At 37.5% G+C, this 26603-nt stretch overlaps 1 protein-coding gene across 4 annotated transcripts in view; it reads left to right on the top strand.

Annotated features, from left to right (window-relative positions):
* LINGO2 (leucine rich repeat and Ig domain containing 2) overlaps nt 1-26603 on the top strand; it is a 1051774-nt gene that overhangs the window by 666351 nt on the left and 358820 nt on the right. For all 4 annotated transcript variants that reach the window (XM_074361479.1, XM_074361478.1, XM_074361480.1 and 1 more), the window contains one exon: nt 17682-17714. The gene's annotated coding sequence lies outside the window, so the exon portion shown is untranslated. The remainder of the gene's footprint in view (nt 1-17681; nt 17715-26603) is intronic.

The following is a 26603-nucleotide window of genomic DNA, read 5'->3' on the forward strand; positions in this document are numbered from 1 at the left end:
GCTCGTGCGGTGTTCATTGCTGCGCCCCCACGGCTTACAAGCATACCTCCCCTCTAGTAGGTGCGGCGTGGACATTAGAAATACTCATTAAAAGAAGGTAAACATTGGTGAAGAGTGTCTTAAGTTCAAGTATTAACTCAGCTATTGGCTGGCTGCTTGATTTCAGGTAAGGTTTTAACTCTAAGAGACTTTTTCTGAGAGACTCACAAGGTTGTTTTAAGAATTAAGATTGGCCCTAATGGTATATCTTCTCCCTCAACACCATTCACAGTTTCACCCTTAGGGTGAGGATTCTCTCCATCTAGAGTTGAAAAAAACTTGTTAAACTACTCATTCAAATTCAAATAGTGAAATCAACATTTCATCGCTGAAAACAGTTGCAGTCATTCTATTGTATTGATATGCTGCTCTGAATTAATAGAAAGTAACTCCCTATAGAATTTTGTATTGGAGTGCCAAATTTACCTTTTTGGAACAAAGCTTTGAATAATTACAATGTATTTGATTAGGCTTACTTTTGAAATATTCTCAAGTTAATATGCGTCAAGCACTTCACCTAGTACCGTGCATATAGTGGGGACTTAGTGATAGTGACTAAAGATGGTAAAAGCAGGGGTGTTGTTTCATAGACTCATAATTCTGGATTCAACTTAAGTAAGGTCTGCTTATTAAAATCCTTTTTCACGCTTTGATCTCCAGTACAATGCAGGCCACCTGTGTACAATAGGTTCTTAATAAAGATTGCATAATTGAATCAGCTGTTTATTAGTATATCCAAAAATAATTATTGTGCCAGAAAAGTGTCAGGCATCAATTAAGAACGTATCAGCAATCAAAAAAAAAAAAGTAATTCCTAATTTTGGAAATTTTCAAGTCAAGTGAGTGGTATAGACATTAAACAAACACAGACGTACTGACAGATCTGACTTCTAATGAGTTGAAATTGGATCTATGCAAAAAAAGCATGAGAAAAATTTCTGATGAGTTGAAAACATCCTCTATGTTGATCAGTGTGGTGGTTACTATTTGAATTTATAAATTTGTCACAGTTCATTGATTTTTACAGTTAAACTATATGAATTGTATTATACATAAATTATACCAATATAAAATTGATTGTAAAATCAAACTAGATTTAAGTGAATAGGTCAATAAGCAAGGAAATGAAAGATGAATTGGAATTATTCTCATTATTGCCGGTATTTATATTTGGCATGTCTGAGGGTCATATGTTGTTGGACCAGTCCTTGCATATAGATTACTTTTCCATCCACAACAATGGTTCTTTCTGACTTGTCAAGTAATTCGGACATCCTTGAAACTAATGCTGCTAAGACAGAAGAGAAAAGGAAAAAAAGCTTTTCGAGTGATATGCTAGGTTGGATTTTTTAAACACTTTGCCTGCTTTGGGGAGGTTTTTATAGCACAAGTGAATAACAGCACGAGCATCAATGATAATGCCTTTTGTTTATAAAATTCTTAGCTCTGAAGAAACTAAATTGCTTTGCATTCGCATCTTCATGAAATCGTTTCTGCCTGAGAGAAGTTAAACGCCCTATTTTACAGGAAACTGGAGCACAGGAAGTTTTGGAAGATGGCAGTCTTATGTATATATCAAGGTCTACCAGGGCTGTGATCATAAACTCCTTCATGAAGGCTTTGTTTGTTTGTTTTTTAACTTATGTGGCATACAAAGGAAACCTTTTTCTATTCTGTTATGTACATGTCAACATTTTAATAGCAGGAGAGCAATGGAAGCTGTTCATGAACGCCAAAGCTGGAAATATCTGCTATGCCTTTTTTTTTTATTCCATTCTTGATAGATTAATACATAAAGTGATTGAACTAGATAATGATTAAATAGTAAAAGGCTCCAGGGTAAACACCTATTATACATGGACGTGAATTAAGATTTCACAGTAAAAGATTCTTCCATTGTTATTTGCCAAACAATTTAAAACCTGTTAGCATTGAAAGCAGGAGTTTAATTTTGTAATCACCTGCTGGATTGGAACAATAGGGAGGCTATTTCCTCACAGTGTGTGGCAGGTTACAGAGCCTGTGGGGTCAGTGACCTGAGTGAGAATACAGCTCGACCATTTAGTAGCCAGGCGATCTGGGACCATCGTGAAGAGTTGTAAGGATTAAATAAATGTGTGAAATGTGTGCAAAACAACATATTGTCCAGCAGATAGTAAACACTCAAAAAGTTTGATAACTAATATTAGTAAATTGGCTCATTAAGCTATAAAAACTGAGCTTAATTCTAATTTAAAAATAGCAAACAGATTGTTCAGTTACAGGAGACAAATTTCTCCAGACCCCCAAATTATTTTTTGATTGATTTATCAAATGAACTCATGGCCTTTTAGCAGTGTTCCAAACCTGACACCAGGAGAGAGAAAGCAGAATATGGAATGTGAAACACAGTGCCAGGGATAAATTAAGACTTGATTTTGTCCAAACTCAGAAATGCAAAATAAAAAGTAGAATTGATTGCACAATACAATTTTGGATTTCTGTTGCATTTTAAAATAGTTTCTAGATTCTTCCAGTTGCAAAGTTCTGGATCCACTGATCACAGTGGGGTTTTGCTGAGATGAGTGGTTTGCTTGTTCTCTGGGAAGACGACTAGGCTCCCGGGGATGCATCACTGAATGGGGTTGACTACGGAATCTTCCAGGAGAGGGGGAAGAAGTTGGGGGTGCTCATGTCTAGAGGTGCCGAGGAAGTGGGAATGATGCCTCTGTGCCATGGTTGCCATGCCCAGGAATCTGGGAACATAAAAGTCTGCGCCTTTGCTTGAAGGTAAATTACCAATAGGTCATCTGCACTCCAGAGAAAAGCAGAAATAGTGGTCTTCCTTGAACCTTGACATTGGGTGGAGGAAAGGAAAATCCCCAAGAAATTTAGTGACCACAAGCAGGTCCTCAGATACTGTACGCAGCCTGACCTCATTCTACTTGGGGAATCGAAACAAGCTCTCAAGCCTAAGGTGTAAAGTTGCTGATCTTGATAAAGCTTCTAAGTGAAAGGTAGGAAAAAAAAGAATGCAAATTGTATTTGGGTGAAGCCACATTTGGCTGCATCCTCGAAGACTTACTGCCTCAAAGAATTACTCAAGGAATGTGAGTATAGAGTCAAAAATCACAAAACACGTGAGAAAATTACCTTGAATAGGCATGTCACAGATGAACAGTCATGTATCATCAACCTCATTAATAGCCAAAAGGTATATATTAAAATCAAGAGTGAGAGACATGATGGGCAAAAATTAAAAGCCTTGTAATATCAAAGTTTGGCAAGCTGTGGAACAAATGGAGTATTTACAAGTCCATGGTTCAAATGAACAGATCTGGAAAACAGTTTGGCGTATCATAGTAAATTTGAACATAAGCATCCCAATTCTCAACAATTCTACTGTGAGCTCCAAACCTAAGGGAAACTATTATTTACATGCCCAGGACACCTGAACCTGAATACATAAGCTTGGATATTAACAGCGGCAGTGTTTATAACAGCAAAATGCTGGGGAAATCCCAAATGCCCATCAGCAGTGAGATAGAGGGAAAAAGGTAGTACATCCCCATGATACAGTACTGTGCAGCAATGAGGATGAATAAACTACAGCTGCACGGAACAACACAGATCTGTCTTAGGGACGGTAACTCTGAGAAACTCTGAGAAAAAAAGCAAGTCTAGTTACATAAACTTTAAAAACATGCAAAGTAGGGTATTATGTCTGGGGATATTAACCAGTGTGGTAAACTGTAGAAAATAATGAGGAAATGATAGCATATAAATTTGGTGTGTGCAGTTACCTCTGGGCTCAGGAGGAACTGTAGCTGCTATCAGTGAGGGACCTGTGACAGCCTTAAAAGTAATGGATGTGTCCTGTTGCTTAACCCAGGTAGTAGGTACACAGTACTTATTTTGTAGTAATTCTTTATCCCTAACACAATGTTTATAAACATTCTTACTGTGTTTTCAATACTTAATTTTAAAACCATTAATTTTAAAACCATTTTTAACTCTGTAGATTCAAAACTCTCTTGATATCCTTCTTATTCCCATTAAAATATAAGAGGTTTCTGTTTCCATTTATCTTTGTTGAAATAAAAAATCATGATTTTTGTTGATGATTTTTTTCACATATTCATATTCATGAATTAGTCTAAGAAACCCCTGCCTGACAAAGAGACACTCCAAAATAGTTTGTTTTTAATATCGGAGGCCTCATATTGCAGAATCTGGGACAGAAGTTTTCATCTACCACACAGGGTATTGCTCTATTAATTGAGGTGACAAGCTGTGAGTATTCCCAAATCAAAAGTGTTCACTTTGTATTAGTTGAAGACGTTGTAGGCATTTTTATTGAAGACATTGTCATCTCTTAATTGAAATGATATTGACCCATACAAACTTTCCTTCGGCTTCAGAATTATTCATTGGGTTATAGATGTATCTGATCTTCTGTCAACATTATTTACAATATAGTTTTTCAGTTGCTGTGATTGGCAAGAAGCTATGTACATATTTCTAGGGAAATGTGAAGAAGAAAAGGAGGCAAACACACCAATACATGCAAGTCCCTCTTTCTCAGGCTGTTACTGTCTTTTCGTGGCAAATGAAAGTGCTAACTAGAAAACTGGCCTCTATCATCTGCGCATCACTGTCAAAGGGCACAGCCAGCTACAGCTGGATACACATGGGTAATCTGTGATGTCTGTGATAACGTTGTGTGTCTTTCCTTATAAGTGAGAGCTACAATGTAGCTGGTAAAATCCTTGCAAACCGGTGATCCTCAGTCAAGCCAGGGATATAAGTCAGCAATATATTATGTTCAAGGTTTCCAATACTGAAGTTGGAAGAAAAGACGCTTCATACTTGTTGATATTCCTCTCAAAGGCAATTATCTGTTGCCATCATGTTTGAGTTCCCAGAAGGCCTAGCTCTGTAGTATTTTATTAGCAATATTCTGTAAGAAGATATATATTCAATTGTATTATTTCATTAAAAATAAAGTCCGCACAGTTGCCAAGGATATGCAGGTTTCCTTAATAAATCCAATTGTCATCCCTTTTTTCTCTCTGGTCCATTTTCTTTTGGCTTCTCGGAATCTGCGGCTAAGCATTGCTGCAGTTATCCAGAGAGGTATGTTAATGAAACACATGTGTATATATTTGTCTGTGATCATATCCTGTTTTTTTATGGAAAGAAACACAATTCATAGAGGATTTAGTACCTTTGAGATTTCTAAGGCAAGATTGTATTCTGAATATTTATCTTCCGTTCACTTCATTTCCTTCTGCTTCATAATTTTCCCTAAGCTGCACTTAGCTTCTTCCCAGCTACAAAGCCTTATTTTATTTGTCTAGAAAGAGGAAAACAGCACTGTGATGCATAGCAGTATTTGTGCCTTCCCTCCATTTCTCAATCATAGAAGAAGCATGAAGTTGAATGCGGCAACCCCTGCCCCTCAACTCTCAACTGTGAGCTTCCCTCATATAAAATTATCCTCTGCTTGAATTAACTCCTGTATATCTTTTTAACAGCTAGGAGAAAACTGAATCTAATCTAGGCAAGTCAAGTGAATTTTGAATCTAAAGTGAGGTTAATTATGATCTAGCAGGAGCTTGGACCTAAGGGTAGCAAATCAAGTAAAGCAAATGCTATAGGCGTGAAGATTCTGAATATTGAGTCTTCAAGAGAATGGAAGATAATGCTTCCTTTAAAACTGGCCTTAAAAACATGCTTTTGGACATATGAAGTGTATTCCATTAGCATACAACCTCCAAGAAAAATTGTAAATGTGCCTCTTGGTTCACTCCCTTACCACTTAGGGCATCACATAGTAGCCACTTAGTAAATGTTAATTGAATAAAATAATGAATAGAAGAAAATAGATCCTATCAAGGAAACAAAAATCTGACCAACATCAGATTTTTTCTTTTCCTTTCTTTCTTTTTTCTTTTTTTGTTAATGGAGGTACTGGGGATTGAACCCAGGACCTCATGCATGCTGAGCTGAGCACACATTCTACCACTGAGCTATACCTGCCCCCAACACCAGATTTTTCATATGCAACATGGGATGCAAGAAAACAGTGAAATGCTTTTAATACTCTAAGATACCTAAAGTATTAAAAGCATGGAAAACCTACAATTTGATAGTGAACTGTTATTTAAATGCGAGGGTGTAGTATTCTTTATCATACAAAGCCCCTGAAACTTTGCCAAAAACCCAAACTGGGAACAGTTTGGATAAATATTGAAATAAGAAAATAGATAAATCTTAGGAGATGTTTTAAGAAATATACAGTGTTTTAAAAGTTATTTTATTCTTTGTTAAAAACTGTAATTTTAAAAATTGCAAAGAGAAAAGAAAAAAGTAAACATATCTAAGGTGATATAAAAATTAAAAGTCTAGTATAATAAATACCATGATACACCAAAATTAAAATTCTGGAATGATAATACCAGATATGTCTGGGGAATAGAGGTTGATGAATGTGCTATGTGCTGAAGTGTTTGTTTCAAAAATAATTGAAAAAGTAACTGAAGAGGATTATTATTTTTTTAAAGTATGGAAAAGAAGATCAAATTGAAATGAATTAAAATGTGGAAGCAGGTTCAAATATATCAATAACTGCCATAAAATGTTAACTGAAAAAAAAGCCCAAATAATTAAATACAACTTTTTAAAGTTAAAAACATCATGGACATGCATGCGTGTATGTGTATGTATATATATATATACACCTTTTTACATGAATGCTTACAGATACAAGGAGACCGTAAAATAGGAAGGAAAGGATATATGCCCAGGAGCGGGATTCCTGGGTCATATGGGAAGTCTATTCCTAGTCTTTTGAGGAATCGCCATACTGTTTTCCACAGTGGCTGCACCAATCTGCATTCCCACCAGCAGTGTAGGAGGGTTCCCTTTTCTCCACAGCCTCTCCAGCATTTGTCACTTGTGGATTTTTGAATGATGGCCATTCTGACTGGTGTGAGGTGATACCTTATTGTAGTTTTGATTTGCATTTCTCTGATCATTAGTGATACTGAGCGTTTTTTCATGTGCCTATTGATCATTTGTATGTCTTCCTTGGAGAATTGCTTGTTTAGGTCTTCTGCCCATTTTTTGATTGGGTTGTTTGTTTGTTTCTTATTAAGTCGTATGAGCTGCTTATATATTCTGGAGATCGAGCTTTTGTCAGTTTCATTTCCCAGAAGGAACTCTACTTCAAAATGACACCTGCACCCCAATGTTCATAGCAGCATTATTTACAATAGCCAAGACATGGAAACAGCCTAAATGCCCATCAACAGATGACTGGATAAAGAGGATGTGGTATATTTATACAATGGAATACTACTCAGCCACAAAAACTGACAGCATAACACCATTTGCAGCAACATGGATGCTCCTGGAGAATGTCATTCTAAGTGAAGTAAGCCAGAAAGAGAAAGAAAAACACCATATGAGATCACCCATATGTGGAATCTAAAAAAAAACAAAAAGAAAAAACAAAAAATAAAACAAAACAAAAACAAAAAAACCCACAAACAAACAAAGCATAAATACAAAACAGAAATCGACTCAGACATAGAATACGAACTTGTGGTTGCCAAGGTGGCAGAGGGTGGGAAGGGATAGATGGGATTTCAAAGCTGTAGAATAGATAAACAAGATTATACTGTATAGCACAGGGAAATATACACAAGATCTTATGGTAGCTCACAGAGAAAAACATGTGACAATGGGTATATGTATGTCCATGAATAACTGAAAAACTGTGCTTTACACTGGAATTTGACAACATTGTAAAATGATTATAAATCAATAAAAAATGTTAAAAAAAAAAAAAGAATATTTCAGCTGAAAAAAAAGAAAGAAAAGAAAAGAAAGGAAAGGAAATGACAAACATGAACTTCAGAATGCTGGTTGCCTGAGAAGATGGGTTTGGATGTTTGGAGTTGAGGAAGAGCATCCTGTTAGTTTCCTAGCTTTTGCTTTGTCAGAGGGGTTGCTTATTATATTATTAAAAATTACTGATTATCTAAATATAGCTTTTAAATTATCTAACTACAGTTTCCAATAGAAATCAGTAGTACAGTACTCTTTACCACTCATTTAATATTTGTGAATGTCCACGTTATATTGTATAATGTTTTATTTCAGTGAGTATGAAAGTATATAAATACAATAAACACTTTCATAGGTATAATCCTCTTGAGACTTATAAACTTATTTTCTGCATTGTTGAAATATCATAGAATTTTCAACCCCGAATTCTTTTAGCACAAGAATTCTAGGTAAACCTAAATATCGTGGGTGAGGCACAAGAAAATGCTTATACAAAACAGATGCAATGAGGTATCACCTCACACCAGTCAGAATGGCCATCATTCAAAAATCCACAAGTGACAAATGCTGGAGAGGATGTGGAGAAAAGGGAACCCTCCTTCACTGCTGGTGGGAATGCAGTTTGGTGCAGCCACTGTGGAAAACAGTATGGAGATTCCTCAAAAGACTAGGAATAGACTTCCCATATGACCCAGGAATCCCGCTCCTGGGCATATATCCAGCAGGAACCCTACTTCAGGATGACACCTGCACCCCAGTGTTCATAGCAGCATTATTTACAATAGCCAAGACATGGAAACAGCCTAAATGCCCATCAACAGATGACTGGATAAAGAAGAAGTGGTATATTTATACAATAGAATACTACTCAGCCATAAAAACTGACAGCATAACGCCATTTGCAGCAACATAGATGCTCCTGGAGAATGTCATTCTAAGTGAAGCAAACCAGAAAGAGAAAGAAAAATACCATATGAGATCACTCATATGTAGAATCTGAAAACAAACATAAACAAACAAACTTAAATACAAAACAGAAATAGACTCACAGACATAGAATATAAACTTGTGGTTGCCAAGGGAGCAGGGGGTGGGAAGAGATAGACTGGGATTTCAAAATGTAGAATAGATAAACAAGATTATACTGTATAGCACAGGGAAATATATACAAGATCTTATGGTAGCTCACAGAGAAAAAAAATGTGACAATGAATATATACATGTTCATGTATAACTGAAAAATTGTGCTCTACACTGGAATTTGACACAACATTGTAAAATGATTATAAAGCAATAAAAAATGTTAACAACAACAACAACAAAACAGATACATTTTCCAAGTCAGAGCTTTCTTATATTAAAGCCCCTGTTTAATTCAATTTCACACAGTATTATCTGGTTGACTTACTCCCTCTCTCTCAACGCCTCTGGAAATATCTGAAATATTGTACAGATGATCTTAACAGAGAATTAAACGACTAAGTGTCATTAGCATAAGTCAAGATTCAACATTAATTTAGTGGTTGGGGCTTGGAGGAGACAAACTTCTCTTTTTTTCACTCACCTCCAAATTTCTGTCTATGTTAATGGCTTCATGTGCTGGGAGAGTCTGCAGGGACTGCCTCCTTCCCAAGTGAGGATCCCCTGAGGGGCTTGACTTCCCATCTCTGAAATACACAGGCCTCCCATGAGTCTCTACTGCTTTTAACACGTTGGCCTTTTTGGAAGATCTTCTTCCAAGGAGTCCACATACTTTCTTCTCCAAGCCTTTCTCAAACTGAACGGTCATTCCTGGGAGATTAAGGAAGGGGAGAGAAAGCATTCCGGGTAGAGAAGGGGCATTATATAAAGACGAGAGGAAGAGCAGAAAGCTGGGATCTTACATAGAAAAAAGATTGAGGTCCTATAGTACTTGAGCTTTAGAATTTAGGGTGAGTGCTGTGTGTAAGGTGGGTGGAGGCCAACCCACAAGGGAGTGTGTCCTCTTCATCCTACAGGTGATGAAGGTGATGAGGTGCAAGTTAGGATTTTAACGAGGAGACTTGGTTCGAGACTGGGCTTGGAGCAGATCAGCCTGAAGGCAGGGTAGAAAACCCCTCCTTTACAACTGTCACCTTTTACCATAGGGTTCCTTTTTTTCTGTCCTTTTTGTTCTAATTGTCATGTATCTCATAAATCTCCACAAATCCTGTTTGGGAAAACATGTGAAAAAAAATCACGGTCGTATTTATTTGGTGATTCTAAGGCATCAAGCACTTTATTTTTTCCCTATTTTCATTTTTTTATTAAAGTGTAGTTGAGGTACCATGTTATATTAGTATATACATGTATATTATTTTACATATTCTATTTCTTTATAGGTTATTGCAAGCTATTGTATATAGTTCCAACCTGTGCTCTACAGCAGGACCTTGTTGTTTATCTATCCTGTGTATAGTAGTTTGTATCAAGCACTTTTATTGCAGTTTCTCATTTACAATATGCCCAGTGAAGTAGATGCTATTTTATTACCATCCCCATTTTACAGACCAAGAACATGAAGCACAAGTTCAAGTAACTTGTCAGAGATCACATAGCACGTTGAGGAGTCGTGTCGAAGCTGTCTCAGATGGAGCAAGTGTTATTAACACTATGCCTTAGCGCTCTCCACTGAAATATGTAGTGTGGCTTGTAGAACTTAATTATGATATCTCTGTATGAGGATTTCAGGAACTGAGGAGCTGCGGACGGCACATGAACGAGTCCTTTGAGATTCAGGGCTTTCCTCTGAATATTGCTGATGTATAACAAAGGAAATATAAAGTGTGTTTATGTGGTTTTCAGCTGACTCTCCCTGTAGATGTTATTTCTGTCATTAATTTAAATGAACACCTATTAACAGTCTACAGCATGCTTTGGTAATTAGCTAAAGTCATTTAATACATAATTTATTGACATGGTTGTTTTACAAAGACATATCTAGTAAGTTTTTTCATGTGAATCTTTCCATATGAATCATTCCATGTGGGAATCTCTATCTGAATTCTAGACATTTGAGATGTTCTAATAATGCTTTTATATTTTGAATGTCATAGATGGTAAATACAATTAGTTGAAAGATAGCTTAATACCCAGTAGTATTATTAAAGAAGAAAATGACCCGATATGTATTTTGTGTCTAATAAATGCTAGGCCTATCTGTCACTATTTCTCAAAAAAAAAAAATCTTGAGGTAGGTATAATTATCTCCACTTTATAGATAAGGAGACAGGTTCAGAGAAGTTAAGGTACTTGCCCAATATTTCCCTGTAAATGTGTAGTAATGCTGGGATCCAACCTACATACATCTGAGTCCAAAGACTGCTTTTTCCACTGTAATGTGCTCACTGTAATATGCTCACTATGTGCATTAAAAGTATGCAGACATCTGTGGTTGTATAAACAGAAAAAGAAAACATTTTGCTTCTGGTTCATATTTATGATTCCAGTTTTCTTCCTTTCTCTTTCTATTTAAGTATTATCTCTCTGAAAATTCCTTTTGGTTCCTCTTCAGGGATGTTGGCTTGGATTCACCCTATCAGCAGTCCTTGATTTGGATAACCTCAAGTTCTACACCCTTCCAGTCCTATCTTGCCTCTTGAGACATAACTTGTAACTCAAGTCAAGAAAAAATGTTGTCCACAAACAGAAACCTAGTTGGAAACAGGGTAGAGACTAAACTCAGGCTCCTGATTCCTCATCCAGTGCTTTTTTGACCACAGGGCTCTGCTTTCCCAAAGTGCTAGATAAGCATGATTTCAAATTAGTTAACCTAGGCTTCATCCGCCAGCCCTGTCAATGGGACCAAGCCAAACATAAAACACTTCTGCCTTCACTTTCTTGAAGGGACCACTGCAGCAATTGTCATAAAGAGACTTTTCATCTTCAAAGCACTTCTCTGGCTCCATGTTGACACTGGTTTCTTCAAACTTTACAAATTATGACATTGCCCCAACCCTTCTGTGTTATTTAACTTAAAGTTAAATCATTTAAAATACATTTTTAAAAGTCATACAAATCTAAAATTCTTATAGTGCCATCTTCCACCTTGATGAGCTCTGTCCTAGAGAGATCTTTGTGTTGCAAAGCTAAGCTCATGTCTTTAGATGTAAGTCTTTATCTGTTTGTCAGTCTGCTTTTGGGATGTACAACTGTAATGTTAAATTTAGTATTTCATCTCAGTATCTGTACTGACACTCACTTGGCTACACCAGTTCTGGGTGTCATAGGAAAATACTGCCTCTCTTCCCTGAACCCAAAAATATACTCACTAGAAACTGAGATGCAATTTGCTGATGCCAGATGTACTGGCATTATAAGTCAAGGTAAGCTTCTTGTGAATAGGTCCTGGACATTTTGGTCTCTTTCACAACCCCAGATAAAGTTATGAATGAACCGATGTAAATCTATGTTGCTGTTTCTGAAACTTATAGAATTACATGCCTTTGCCTTTGCTGCAGAATACATGTAGAATGTCTGACTGTACAGTTCTACAGCCTTATCAATCATTAGGTGAACAATGGTCCAGTAAAGGTGTTTCTGGAAGTCTGAAAGAATCTTTAACTTAAAGCTTACTGAGGCAAGTGGACTATGCAAAACTTAGGCTATATTGGTGAAAAGTCTCATCCATTAACTTCATGCTTGATTTGAAGTGTTTCCTATTCTCCGTGCTTTGCTTTATGCATCCACCAGTCCATATGGGATAGAGTGTATGATATGGTGCTCCTAAAATACAGCTGAAGACCTAATATATAGAGGAAATCCCAGGGGTGGTGCTGGAAGACAGATGTCTGTGGGATGATTCACACCCTCTTTTAAGTCATGAGGATGGAGACTTGCTTCATTAAGAAGCTGGGCATGGGGTGGGGGTGGGGAGAACATTTAACAACATGGGACCAGTCAAGGGAATCCCCGTATTTCTGTGTTGCATCTGAGGAACCTTAGAGCAGCTGGTTGAGGCTCTCTAGTTTAATAAAAATCCTGGGGAGAATCATAAGAAGACTCTTTATAAGTGTTGATAGAGATTTCATCAGCTTATTTTGGTTGCATTTTCCAGTTTTTAAAAACGTTAGATAATCTTCCCCACCGTCCCCAAATCCTAATTTTGTAGACTTCGTTGGTGTTGAACCAGTGCTTTCTGACGTCCCAATACTTTGTATATGCATTCTTTTCAGATGTATTAGACACTCCCCCCACCCCCCAAAAAAACCTTCATACACACACACACACAAATTGCTGCTTCTGTGGGGAGGTTCCAATCCCAGTTATCACAAGAGGAAATCTTTCACATCCCTCTGATGTTTGAAAGCTTCTCAAAAAAACTTCCCCTCCTCCCCACAAAAAAGGAAATAAAAAGTGTAAATAACTTTTGTCCACTAACTGAAGACAATATAGAATTAAAGCTGCTTGACTCTTCCCCAGTGTGGCCAGGTTAGGTATGTTTCTTGGAATGCTTTTGTCAGTTTTCTGTCAGAGGAGTTCTCTCTGATTTTATCTTGTATTTATTTATCGTGTTAAGCCCTTAGTGCAGTGTAGCTGTGGAATAACAAGAGAAAACCAGGAATACCAGTATGTTTATATAGAAGAGAATGATGATTTCCCCAATAATGAAGAGTTGGTAGATGAAATAAAGGAATTAGTGATGTGGAATTTCTTCAGGGACAGTGTGAAGAGATACAGTGATTTCCAGACAAGAGATGACAGACAGTTGGTGACTACGGAGTGCACCATTCACTGGTTATAAAATCCTAACTGCTTTCTCTCAAAATTACATAGAATTAGGTAACTTCTCGATTCTGATTGTAAAGCCTGCCTGAAGCAGTATTTCACTGGACTGTAAATTGTTTTGACTATACTTCATGCCTGATAAAATCCTTACATTTATGTTAGTAAGCGTAAGCCTTTGTTCTGTAACTAATCTTTTAAGTTTTCTGAAACAGAGAAACCTTGAATTTTTTTCCTAGAAAATGGCGTGATTAAAGGTGTACTGTTCTTTGAAAATAGACTAGCATAATTAAGGATTTTGGTCAAACTAACTTTGAAACTACTCTTGAGTTCTACTGTATAGGATATATATATATATTCATACATACATATATGCACATATATGTACACATATATTTAATATATAAATTAGTAGATATATATATATAAGCATATCTATATAAACATATCTATATGTACTAATTTATTTCAGTCTGGAATTCAAGAGGAATAAATATAATAGTTTAACATTCCAGTAACAGTATAATTGTAGATATTGGGTAACACTGAGGAATGCTTTCTGACTTAAATACAGGCTTAAATATATCATTATTGACTGTGTTTACTGCCTAGACAAAAATATGTTGACAATTAGATTAAAGTGTTCTTTATGGGAGATGGAGAGGTACAATGAATAGGCTATGGACTTTAGAGCCAGCTATATCCATTCAGTTTTCAGCTCCATGTCTTCTGAATTTTGTATTCTTGCTTTAGGTCAGTTTTCTTGAGGAACATACTCTGAGATGGAGGTTTTTATGCAGGAAGTTTGTTGAGGAGTGTGTTTGGGATCAATATCATTATAGGTGTGTTGGATGGAGAAAAGGGGGCTCTGGTCTTTGTACCCATGTATTGATCAGTCATTAGATGTAAGTTGCCTGTAGGATGAATTATCTAGGGTGGAGCAGTTCCCTTTGGTGGAAGAAAGAAAATTCCCTGTGGTGGAAGGAGGGAAATTCTGGTGTAAGCCACCAGAAGCCAACCCTTGTCCTGAAGAGGGGTCTGGGTAAAGTTGTGCAGCATTTACTCTGTCCATGCCCATGATGCTTGCCTCTTCATGTTTATATAGTAAGTTTCTTGCATCTGAGAGCAGCTCCTTCAGGATTCTAGTAAGTCACCTTTCTTGGCAAAGCCTTGAAGAGGAAGAGTAGAACTATAGCCCCTGCCACTGCAGGAAGTCTCAAGGCCACAACTGATACCTATGGTCCCCTATTGTTTTCTGCCTTCTATGCCCGTTCTAGAATCCCCTCATCCTCAGCCAGCACCCTAGTGCTCTATGTTGCTTACTTTGGGGATGGAGCAGGCCATTACTGAGGGGTCCAAACCCCTCCTTACTTTTCCTTTCTTAGGTCTTGGTTACTGCGCTTGTCCATATATTTTCAAAAATAGGGAACTACTAAGAAATTCCCTGTGAATCACCTGGATACTAGAAATTCTTCCCCATCCTCATTGTCTGACAGCATCCCTACCTCCTCCTGATGATCAGTTATCCCTGCCAGGATGGTGATTCCTCTCCTTTCTGCCCATCTCCTGGCACAGGGAACCCTAAGGGATTGGATGTAAGATATATCCTAAAGTTTAATGAGACTCTTACTTGTCCTCTCATAGAAGCATTCTCTCTTTGAAAAACAGGATCTCTCGATTCGCAGAGACTTAATTTGTGGGACAGAAAGCACAGATTCCCCACTTAGGCCACTGGAAGTGATGCTGATTTTGACCACTTCTACTTCCTCCTCTTGGTTCTTACACCCATGTATTCTATCTATTGTGGATGCAGCCCCAAAGAATGCTCATCGATTTACTGTGTTTAGCACATCCTTTATCCCATCATTGCAGGATATCATCTCCAAGCTGGTACTTCAGCTGCACCTCCAAAAGGCTGTTCCATATGTGTGTCAGGCCAGCAGCTTCTGGGTCATGCAGTATGTGTCAGGATGAGTGGATCCCAAGATTGTGCATCCACTGCTGATGTCCAAAGTAGTTCCATGTGTCTGAGGTGATATTTATTATCATGTCCTGATGGATCACACACTCTATAGGCCCTCTGACCCTGGGGCTGGACAAGGCCCTGCAGACAGATAAGCAAAAAATAAAGTTTAGGATTGGTTTTAGTTCTAGTCAGAATGAATCACTGCTCCTAAGGTGGAAGAGGTCCAGTGTCCTAATCAGCTTTCCATCAAGTGGCTGGTTGGTCTCCCCAAGAACAGTGCTGAAACTGAGGCTCAGCACTGACCCCTGTGGCTGTTGGAGTGGAGGCAGCTCGTCAACCTTTCCATGTGTGGGGAAACAGATATGTGTTGTGTGGCCCACATGAAATAGATGAGCTCTACGGAAAGAACGAAGGGAAGGTTATTCTAAAGCTTAAGAAAGAAATGTAAGGGGAGAATGGAACTTCTCGGGCAGATCAGGAATATAGTAAAGCTGAGAGAAGGACCAGGAATATATTCTGGAAGTATTCATGCTTCACAAGGTGGTAAGCCTCTGGCTAGAATGAAGTCTACTAATAACTCACTAATTTATGTATTGATTGTTACTACTTTTTAAATTTCCCTTAATTTCTGAGTTTCCTTTTAATCCTCATTTCTTTTTTGATTAAGACCAGTCAATTCCCCAAGTTAAAAGAACAGAGACCAACTTGGAAAATCTGGGCAAACTAATCACATCAATGTGACTCCTTTTCCTTATTTGTAAAATGGAAGTGAAAATCCTTGTCTTGAAGAGTTACGGGATTTAAAAACATATCTAGAAATTACTGTACCTGGTATGTGCTCAGTCATTGCTTCTTAATATTGAAACGGTCCTAAACAATCACTGCTGAATTCCTAAGGAGAAAAGGATAGGCCGGTCTTACATCCTTGTTTGGGGCACTGGTTGTAGCTATTGGACAAAGTGGAAGTAAGGCAGGTAGATAAGAAGAGTCAGTAGAGATCCACCTCCCATCTACCTAGGGGCTCACATAATATGATTTTTCAGTGATTGACCTCCAATTCCATTTGGTTTTTGAAAAAGTATAATTTTTGTGCTTATATATGGGTATTTGATTTACCAGCTGTGTGGTGTTAGGTAAATTACTCCATATTTCTGAACGTTATAAAATTGGGATAAAAATATGACTTATCTCATGGGATTGGTGTGTAGGTTAAATGAGAAACATGTGTGATTCACATGTAATTGTATGTAATACACATGTGTCATATACATGCCAGCCTGATTGTGCCGTGCCTGCTACGTAGCAAAGATTAGCTATTATTATTATGCTTTCCCAGAATACGTATCTGAGATCCCAACAGGATATTATATTTCAGTGTTTTTCTCTCACCTCCTCATCCCTCAGAACGAACAATGACGAGAAAACATCAGTTGGGTAAATACTGCATTATCATAATTACAATTTCCCTGAGAAAAGTGGCTTGCAGTTTGAATATTCAGCATCATAATTACAATTTCCATAAGGAATGTAGAACAGTTATTATAAACAACACAATAATCACTTGGTCCATAAGGGAGAACAGATTATCGGGGGAGTGAGGAGGGAGAAGAAACCAAAGTCTCTGTTCTAATCAGTATTCAAGAGTAAAAATACAGAACCTGAGAATAAATTGTAATAGCCTCTTAGAATACTCTTGTCTGAATTTATCAAACAATCTTATCATGATGGCAAATTTCCATGGGTTGATTAAGTTCTGCCTATATATTTTTTCCCTATATCTAATTTAGTTTTATCATTCTTATTAAACATCCTCCCTGTATCTTTACTCACTGTCATTCATGATTGCTGTACCCCCAAGAAATTTTGAAAAGCAAACTATCACAAAATACAAAAAGCACAAAATATTGGTTGGAATAAAACAGTCTAAGGGAAGAAAAAGTTTTATCAGGGTATTTCTCTCTTCACAGTTAAATGTTTCCTTTGTCAAGGGAAAATGGGTAAAAGTGTCTTTTTTAAATATTCTTTTTACTGCTGTGTTGCCTTAATTGGCTTTCACTTACATTTCTTTCTTTTTTTTTCCTTGTCTTTTTTATTTTTGTAGGTGAGATGAGCAAAACAGAAGGCAGCTTTCAAGGTTGGTACTTTTCATGATATTTTAAAACCTCTTGTTAATATGAAGCAGAGTATGAAAGAAGCAGAGGAAAATATGTCCTTAGCTTTTCACAGATAGCGATTAAAGGATGTTATGTTTTTATTCTCCTCACTCATGGATGGAAAAGTACAACACAGATTGTTACAAAATGCAATACAGCAATCAAATATAATATCTGATTCAATGCTTGGCAAAATTGTGGAATTGGAAATACTCAATATTTTCCCACTCCATCCATTTGTCATTCCATCCATCCAACACTCACTCATATATTTGTTTTCAGTGAATATTTATTACATGTATATTGTGCGCAAGGCTCTGTCATCTGATTTTCCTTTATTCATACCTCATTTGGCTGACCTTCCCCAGATTACCAATCACACACCTTTTCCAGTGCTGCTTGCTACCTCTGACAATAAACCTTCACCTATCATCACAGGTTTTCAGTTTAACTTCCTGGATCTGATAAATGAGCAGCATTTGCACAACACTGCTCAGCTAATATGAGCTCAGATATGTCTGCTCCCAAATAATTGGGGCAAAGATGAAACCAGCAGTATAACAATAATAAAATCACCCCTCTGTACAGGATAATAAACTATACAAGATCTTGTACTGTTGTGTGACTGTATATAGATTAGTATCCTATGGTTTAGTAGAAATCTATATATTGTAATCTATATTATCAGTTATCCTTTCTCAAAATTCTAGTTACATGTCTTCTTTCCCTACACCTCTTAAGCAGTCTTAAGACTTTCTGCCCAAGAACGAGTATGTTACTACTATTAATTTTAAAACAAGCAAAGCATTCCAGACACACAGGAAATGGCTCTTTTTAAGAACAGCAGTGGTAGATTGAAGCAAACTTCACAGGAAGCAAAGACTGAAAATTTTCTGCTGATCAGTGGTTAGTAAATGGAAATTAATAGAATTCTCCTTGTACTAACTAAAAGATGGATAAATATTATTTTTATTTGGGGGTCTGTTTTATTGTTTTGTTTTAATGAACATTATTATACTTTAAAAAGGCTTTCTCAATTTCCTTACTAATATTGATTTACCCTAAAGCACTTAAACAAAAATCTTGAGGTCTTCAGCAGAAAATTCTGCTACCAGAGGTGTTTTCAGGAACATAACTGTCTTAATTGGGAAGGGACTCTTGTGACTATCTGCCGATCTAATTTAATTTAACTAATTTAATCCAAAACAGTCTAAATTATCTCAGCCATCAATCTATGTAATTATAATACTTACTAGGAGACAGTGAGCGGTGATTGAGAAGTTGGGCTCTTAGAATCAGAGTGCCTGAGTTTGAATCCTATTTACCCATATACTCTTGTGTGTGGGGCCAGCGTCTTAACATCTCTAATCCTTGTTTCTTCTGTTGTAAAATGAAAGGTATAAGAATACTTGCTTCATAAGCTTGTTGGGGAATAAAGAAGATGATGTATTTACAAATCATTCTGACCTATTGTAAGAATGCAGTAAATGATAGTTGCCATTATTATCACTTGACTAGGACTAATATTACTGTAAAGCATTATTGTTAGAGGCAGGCAACATCTTCACTCGCCTGGAATAAACTCTCACAGAATTGATCTTTCATATTTCGCCATCAGAGATGTATTCATTCTAGGGTAATATTTTGTCCCATGTGAAAATATAGGTAGCGTGGGATTGTCTATCAAACTGTGAAATCTTGTAGCCAACTGCATCTACTTTTTTTCTAAATACAAGATTTTGATAAATATCAGCATATCACCAAAGTGAGGGAAGTAAACCATCTGAGTGACTGCAGAGGGGAGAAGAGAATCAGGAGCAGTGAGGAGAGAGTCAGTGGAAGGAGAGGTTGGTGACAACTTCCAAATCTTGCTCAGATGGAAACTAGCATTGCCTGTGCTTTGTGTGCGGAGAGTCCCTTTGTTCATGGTGATGTGAGGGCTGACAGATGGAGGGGATGCTGCTGCAGATTGGTGGGAGAGGAAGCATTCAGGAAAGGTTGGGGGTCATTCTTCCACGGCAGTAAAAGTGGTAGGAAATCTGATGGGCAGAGTGAGAGAGCAGTATAAAGGGATGCAACTAGAGCCCCTTCTGCTCAGTGAGATCTGTAGTGTTTTGCATATGTATTATTCATGTATATTAGAGTCAAAGATGAAAGCCATCCCTCAGTTGAAAGTGGTCAGTGACCTCAGACCAGATCATCAATATGCAGTCATCCAACAGCAGCTTCTAAGTGCCTGAAGCTCATGGTGAGCCCAAAGGCAAGGGGTCTGAGTGAAAAGATCTTACTTTGTTCAGTCTCTCCCAGTGACTCAGCAGGCACTCCAAAGTCCTCTAGATTCACACACAAGCCTCTGGATTCATTTTGACACATATTGTGGCAAGTGTGTTAAATATAGACTTTCTATTGGGAAAGAGCTTCCTCTGATCCAATGGGAAAAAATGGCACTTGTAATTCAGTGTCTTAGAAATGACCAGATATATCATAATCTGAGTAAACAGGATAGTACTGAAATGTCTTAATCTGGCCCCTGAGACAGCAAGATTCAAAACCTAGTTTGTCAGCACACCCAGATGAAGGGGTAGTGCAGCTCTGCAGTGGCAAGTGTTCTCATCTGTAAGGGTCTGAAGCGTCACTGGGTTTACCCGGAATTATGGTCTTCACATGCGACTCTGTAGTAAGTGGTAAAGCAGTTATCTCTAGTCCTGTGAAAAGTACAGTGCTTAAGAAGAAAAAACTCATGATGACTTCAGACCCACCTCCAGGACATACTTACATATTTGATTGAACCTGCCTATGACACTCATTCTGTCCCTACAACATCCCATGGGCTCGCTATCACTTATATACACTATGGATGTTTCTGATAGCTTGTGTTAGCCACTGTTGGTCTACTCATGCTTGTCTCATGAAAGGAAATCATACTTATAGACTTGTAGATCTAAAAAATACTATATTATGCATTTTAGCCTTTTTTTCCTTCAAATAATGGAATTCAGGCCCACAGAGGTCAAGCAAAGTTTCCTAAGTCATGGAGTGTACCAGGAACCAAATAAGGACCACAGTCACATTGCTTACCTCCTTACCATGAATCGTCCCAGATTGCTTAGTGAAGAAAGTAGGAAGTCTTGGATGGAAACTATTTCTGAAACCCTGCATTCTGTACCATCTTCTTGCCTGAAATTGTTATTCATCTTCTGTTGGTTAAGCGCTTCTGAAAGGGTCTTTCTTCCCTGACTTTATCAAGAGTTCCATAAGGGTACAGCTCATGGCTACAATTTCTTTGTATTTTTACCATATGTATAAGGTTCTAAATAAGTAAATGTTGTGTCATTTATTTTGATTCTAAACCTTGTCAAGAACACTGAACCCCCACCCTTCTTCCAACTCAGTGAGTTCTGTTTACATTATTTTAGAAGACCCTCCTCCCTCCAAAAATCAAAATCACTGAAGGTAACCAGAAAGCAAACCAATATGGTTGGGTTTTGCATTTGGTTTGGGGTTGTTTTGGTTTTTTTCCAACTCTGCTATGGGAGTGGAAGAGTGATAAATGTATCAAAAATCAACTCATTGAAATAATGTGTACTTGCACATGTGTATATTTTAGGCCGTGAGTATAGGGAGGGTGGTCAAAAAGAAGCATTTAATCCATTCCATTTAGCTGGAATTACTTGGGCTTAATGGCTTGCAAGCTAAACCATTAGAGGGGCGGGTAAGGGGAGAGAATGCCTATTGAAAATACAAATGTATGTTTGAGCAGATAGTAGGGAGAGTCCAGAGGCTCATTTTTTTTTAATACAGAAAAAGGTTACAAATTTTAAAAAACTAATTTCCTTTTTGTTACAGATTCTAAATCTAATTTCCTTTTGTCCTTCCTGTGTATTTGAAAATAGGATGTAGGCCTTATTTCCATGTCAGAGCTCTTTAATATTCTCACACTGGGAGTGTTGTGTTTAGATGTGAGCACCACGAATTTAGAAAGCTATTAAAAAACCTATTTTGCCCTCCTTCTAAATAGAATGTCATTCAAACAAGCACAGATTAGATAACGATTATTAATTATAGAGAATTCTAATATTCACTTGACTCTTTCAAAGATCATTTAAGGCGATCAGATTTATGACTCATAACAACTCTTTCTATAATTCTCTTTCTCCATCTCTCAGTGTATTCACACTGTGCAGTGTTTTGAATCTTCTCTCATGCCAAAACGTTAAACTCCCCTTAAGCTTCAGTTCTTGCATACATCTTTTTCCCATTTTCCAACATTTTATGCCCCAAAACTTTCCCTCTGTCCCTCTCATCTGTCTGATTTTATCTTGGGGGCATTCTCCAGACTTTTCAATGAGAGAAACTGAAAGCAGACTCTGGAAATGATAAGTATACTCACATGGTAGTAAATCTTGTCCCAGTCTGCATATGAACATATGTATACATAAATAGTACATGTACATGTTCAAAATGAGGATAGTGATGGACTCAAACTTATGGTACTAATAGAAGTGAGGCAGAGGCAGCCTGCGCAGTGGACAGAGCAACAGATTCACTTCCAGTTGAATCAGGTGATGAGGCAGGTAATGATTAGTAGGGTATTGCTACTATATTATTATAGCATTATTTGGCTTTTAAAACTATGAAGCAGTATTACCTTGAAACAAATAAAAGCTACATTTAAATGTATTTTTCAATATAAACAATTGTGCGACTTAGCTTTAACTCCTGGTCTCACTTTGGGAAGACCTTGGGAAAGTCATTTCCTCTTATTTTTTTTTTTTGTTTGTTTGTTTGTTTTTTGGTTTTTTCTGATTTGCTTGCCTATTTGTTAAGTTCTATTTTGATGTTCTTCTAAAGGAGCTAATTCAGGTGGATGATCCCTGCTTAATATGTGACACAAAGCAGTGAGTTCCCCCACATCCATTTCCATTTCCCTGTTGAAGGAACTGAGAAGTACATTAGCTGTTTTCGAAGATCTGAAGGAGTCGCAGGTGGAAGAAAGATGTGATTAAGCCTATGGTGCCAAGTGATAATATAAGAAACCAGGAGGCTTGAGGAAACATATCCAGCTCAATATAAGGAGGAACGTGACTAAAAACATGGCACTGTGACGCGTGAGTTCCTCCATGGTAATCTTTCCAACATAGCCTGAGGATTGTGTGGCTGGGGTGTGATATAGAGGAAATGCTAAAATTGGGACATCAAGCAGGGCATGTTCCAGGTTCTTTCCTACAGACCTGATGATGCAATGTCCTGTGTCTACTCCCGAAATGTGAAGACCACAGGGAAGCAGGCTGTAGTTACTATAAGTGCAGTAACTTCGGAGATTACACGAGAAAGCAACAGGCTTTGACTGCTTTAAGCAGTAAGAAAAATATACAAAGCAGAAATGCAGCAAACTCAGCCAGATTTGACCCCAGATTTAACACTGTGACCAAGTTCAAAGACCCCTCATTGAACTTCAAGGGCAAAGTTCTAACATTTCGTTTGAAAGCGGCGCTGCTCTCCAGGAAAGGTCTGACTTGGGGCTTATATTTACAATGGAATCCATGCTTTCCTAGTCACACACGAGCAGACCCTGATTTCTATATATCCTCTGCCTGGGAGCACCGTTCCTTTCTCTCCTCCCTCTGCCTCTAAGGCTTCTGGACTAGTCTCAAGTAGGTACATTCCCCTTAGGCAGAAAACGAGAGAAAATCAAAGAGGACCCATGACTGATGGGAACTTTGCTCTTAGCTCTTGTTCTGATTCTTTAGCACTGAAAAGGAGAGTTAAACTCCCACACAGATGAAAAAACTCTACCCTAGACCACTTTTCACTTCCTTGTCTTCTCCCTGCCCTCCCCAGGTTAGCTTTCTCCCAAGTTCCTTCAGTCACCTCCTTCTCACCTGCTACCTCTGCATCACCCCTCACCCAGGCCAGCCAGAGCCCCTTTTTAGGACAGCAGAGTGGTTCCAGGATCTTGTATCATAATATGTTGCAGATTTGCCTTCTAGTAATGGCTGTTCTTGTTTAGCTATAAAGCCCGTTTGAATGTAGGAACCGCTTCTGCAGCCCAGATACAGCTCTTAACTTTTAGCCATATGTCTATTGGCCATCCCATACCTAGGCAGTTAATTCCAGTTCATTAATTCCAATTAATTTTTCACATTATGATCCAAATGGCATTCCAATCTTCCGTCCTGATCTTCCCCTACCAAGCTGCCTTTCTTCCAGCCACACTCAGCCCTTCACATCCTCTCTACTAAGAATGTTCTTCTGCTTATCTTCATCTCTGGTACACACTGACTAGTGGAACTCAAATATCTCCTGCCCCTCTGTGAAATCTTCTCATCCATCACTATTCAAACTTAGACAGGAATCCCTCTGTGTTTCCAGCACATTTTGCTCATATTTGTAACACTTAACATGTTGTGTTACAATTTATGTTTTTGTAAGTTTATCCTCCCTACTTGTTTTCTCAAATACATGAATACTATTCTCTTTGGCATTCACAGTACCTAGCATAGTATGTGATTCATCACAAGAACCCGATAAAAGTTATTTGAATGAATGAAATTAAATAAGTAAATGAATGAGAATATATACTATAATGTGTGCCTTTTTAAACAACTGTTCTAGAGAATTAGTTGTTAAACAGAGAAAGCTTCAGTAGGCATCTTGAACATCTGGACAATTGTAATGCAAAATATTTCCTTAGAAGGCAAAGAGATAGTCTCTTTTCCTGTGGAAGTAGGAAAGAATTTTTGTTTCAAGGAAAATTACATTGAAAAAACTGTCTACAGTACCAGAGACGAAGTTTATATCTTCAGGGACATTCTCTTGTCTTCTTCTATTACAAGAGTAAACAAGATTTAAACCTTGCAGCCAGTGTGATGATGTGGCCAGACAGCTAATAAAGAGGAAGATTAGAGAGTTGCATAAAATGGCAGGTGCCTGGGCAGATTCCTCGCCTTAGACATTAAATGCAGAACAAAGCGATGCTGTTTCCTGAGGACCGCCAGAAGTGCTTGATGTCAGCTTCAGCAGCATGGTGCCATTTTGGCTGTGGTGTTCATCTTACCTTGTATCCCAGTTTGAAAACAATATAGAGGAAAAATAAAGCAAACAGCAGTAGATGGTTCTCAGGATAGAGAGACAGCATCTGAAACGAAACCAAACTCTTGCAAAAAAGAATGAAAAATCATTTCTACTCAGTCATTTACGATACATCCTTTGCTCTCATTGAATAGACTATAACATCTAATCATGTAAAACATCTCAAAAAGTCAGAGGGAGTCTACATCCTATAGCTAACTTTATGTTTCATTCTCTCAGGGAGCTTAGAATTACTACTATTTTAAGATAGAAGGGAAATGATGTGGGTGAGGGGATTTCTCCTGGTGACTCACATGACCAAGAGCAAATACAGAAAATACTTTACCGTTTTGTACCTAATGAACATAATTACCACAACTATTTCCTCTTTTGAGCTTTCTTTACCAAAAAGGCATTTTCAGACCCATCTTCTATCTGGGGATAAAGACAATGCTAGAAATGAAGCACAAAGCAAAGAGACAGGCACAGATTATACAATAGAGAAAATTCTGGGTTTAGAAAGGAAGAAAGGAGAGAAACATTTCTCAGCACTTACTAAGGGCTGAGCATTGTGCTAAGTGTTTTGCAAGAATAGATCATTGTATATTTTCTCTGATGTGAATAATACAAAGTTAACAAAATATCCATGTATATAGTATAAAACATTACTGTATTATGAAAAATATGAAAAGGAATATATATATGAATAACTGAATCACTATGCCCTACATCACAACACAGCATCGTAAACCAACTATACTTCAAATAGAAAAATAAATTTAAAACAAAACAAAAACACATATGTTGACCAAAAGATATGATTGTAGATAATCTGTGTAAGCCATCAATATCTGTAGAAGAGTATTCCAATTTATACCAGAGAAACTCAAACAGCATTATCACATAATGTTGGACATACTTTTAGGTCTTAGGCTTGGGAGCCAAATCTAGGAGTCCAATTTCTTTATAGGAGAGGAAGCTGAATTTACAATAGGATGCAAAAAACTCCCTCACCTTCAATATATAGATACAGATATATAGATATATCATATATACATAATTGCCTAATATATCCCAGTCACATATGTAATCATGTAGTGAAATATTTTGTCATATAATGAGATAGTTTTAAGTGTTCATCAGCTTAAATCTACACAAAAATAATTGTCAACCTCAAAGATATCTGCTGAATACAGAAGTCTCAGAAATTGATCATGAAGACAATAGTAGAATTGTTTCTCATGTACCATTTGTCTGAAATAAACATTTTTTTCAAGTGAATATACCCACGTAGTTTTGTCTAACTAGCTAATGCTGGTGAATCCACTGATTGGTGGAGATGATTAATTTGTGATCCAATCAAAAGACAAATAATAGTAAATCCCTTTTTCACTTTTTATAATTGGTGGTGAGTTTCTTCATATTTCTAAAGCAACCCAAACCTCTGTTTGTTTCCTGCACCAGTCACTCTGGCTGTTACCTGCAAGCTTGCTATTGGGAGCCAAAGATAATCCAGGGCATGAGACATGTCCTCTGGTCCTAGATTGGCTCAAATTGAATTATATCGCAGCACAGGGGCTGTACGCTGCCCCTTCCTGGTGAAAAATTACTGATTCAGTCTGGCTTTCTGTTTTTCTCACACACCATTCCTTGTCTCCATTTTCTTACCTTTGCTTAGTTAGTACTCCTTCTCAAAGGACTCTTGCTTATGTGTCATGGTTATTTCACTTACCATTCTTTCTCAGGGTCAGCAGAACATAAATTCTGGAGATGAACTGCCTGGGATCAAACCCGTTTTT

Source organism: Camelus bactrianus, chromosome 4 (assembly GCF_048773025.1).
Source record: "Camelus bactrianus isolate YW-2024 breed Bactrian camel chromosome 4, ASM4877302v1, whole genome shotgun sequence".
In the NCBI taxonomy this organism is placed as follows: domain Eukaryota; kingdom Metazoa; phylum Chordata; class Mammalia; order Artiodactyla; family Camelidae; genus Camelus; species Camelus bactrianus.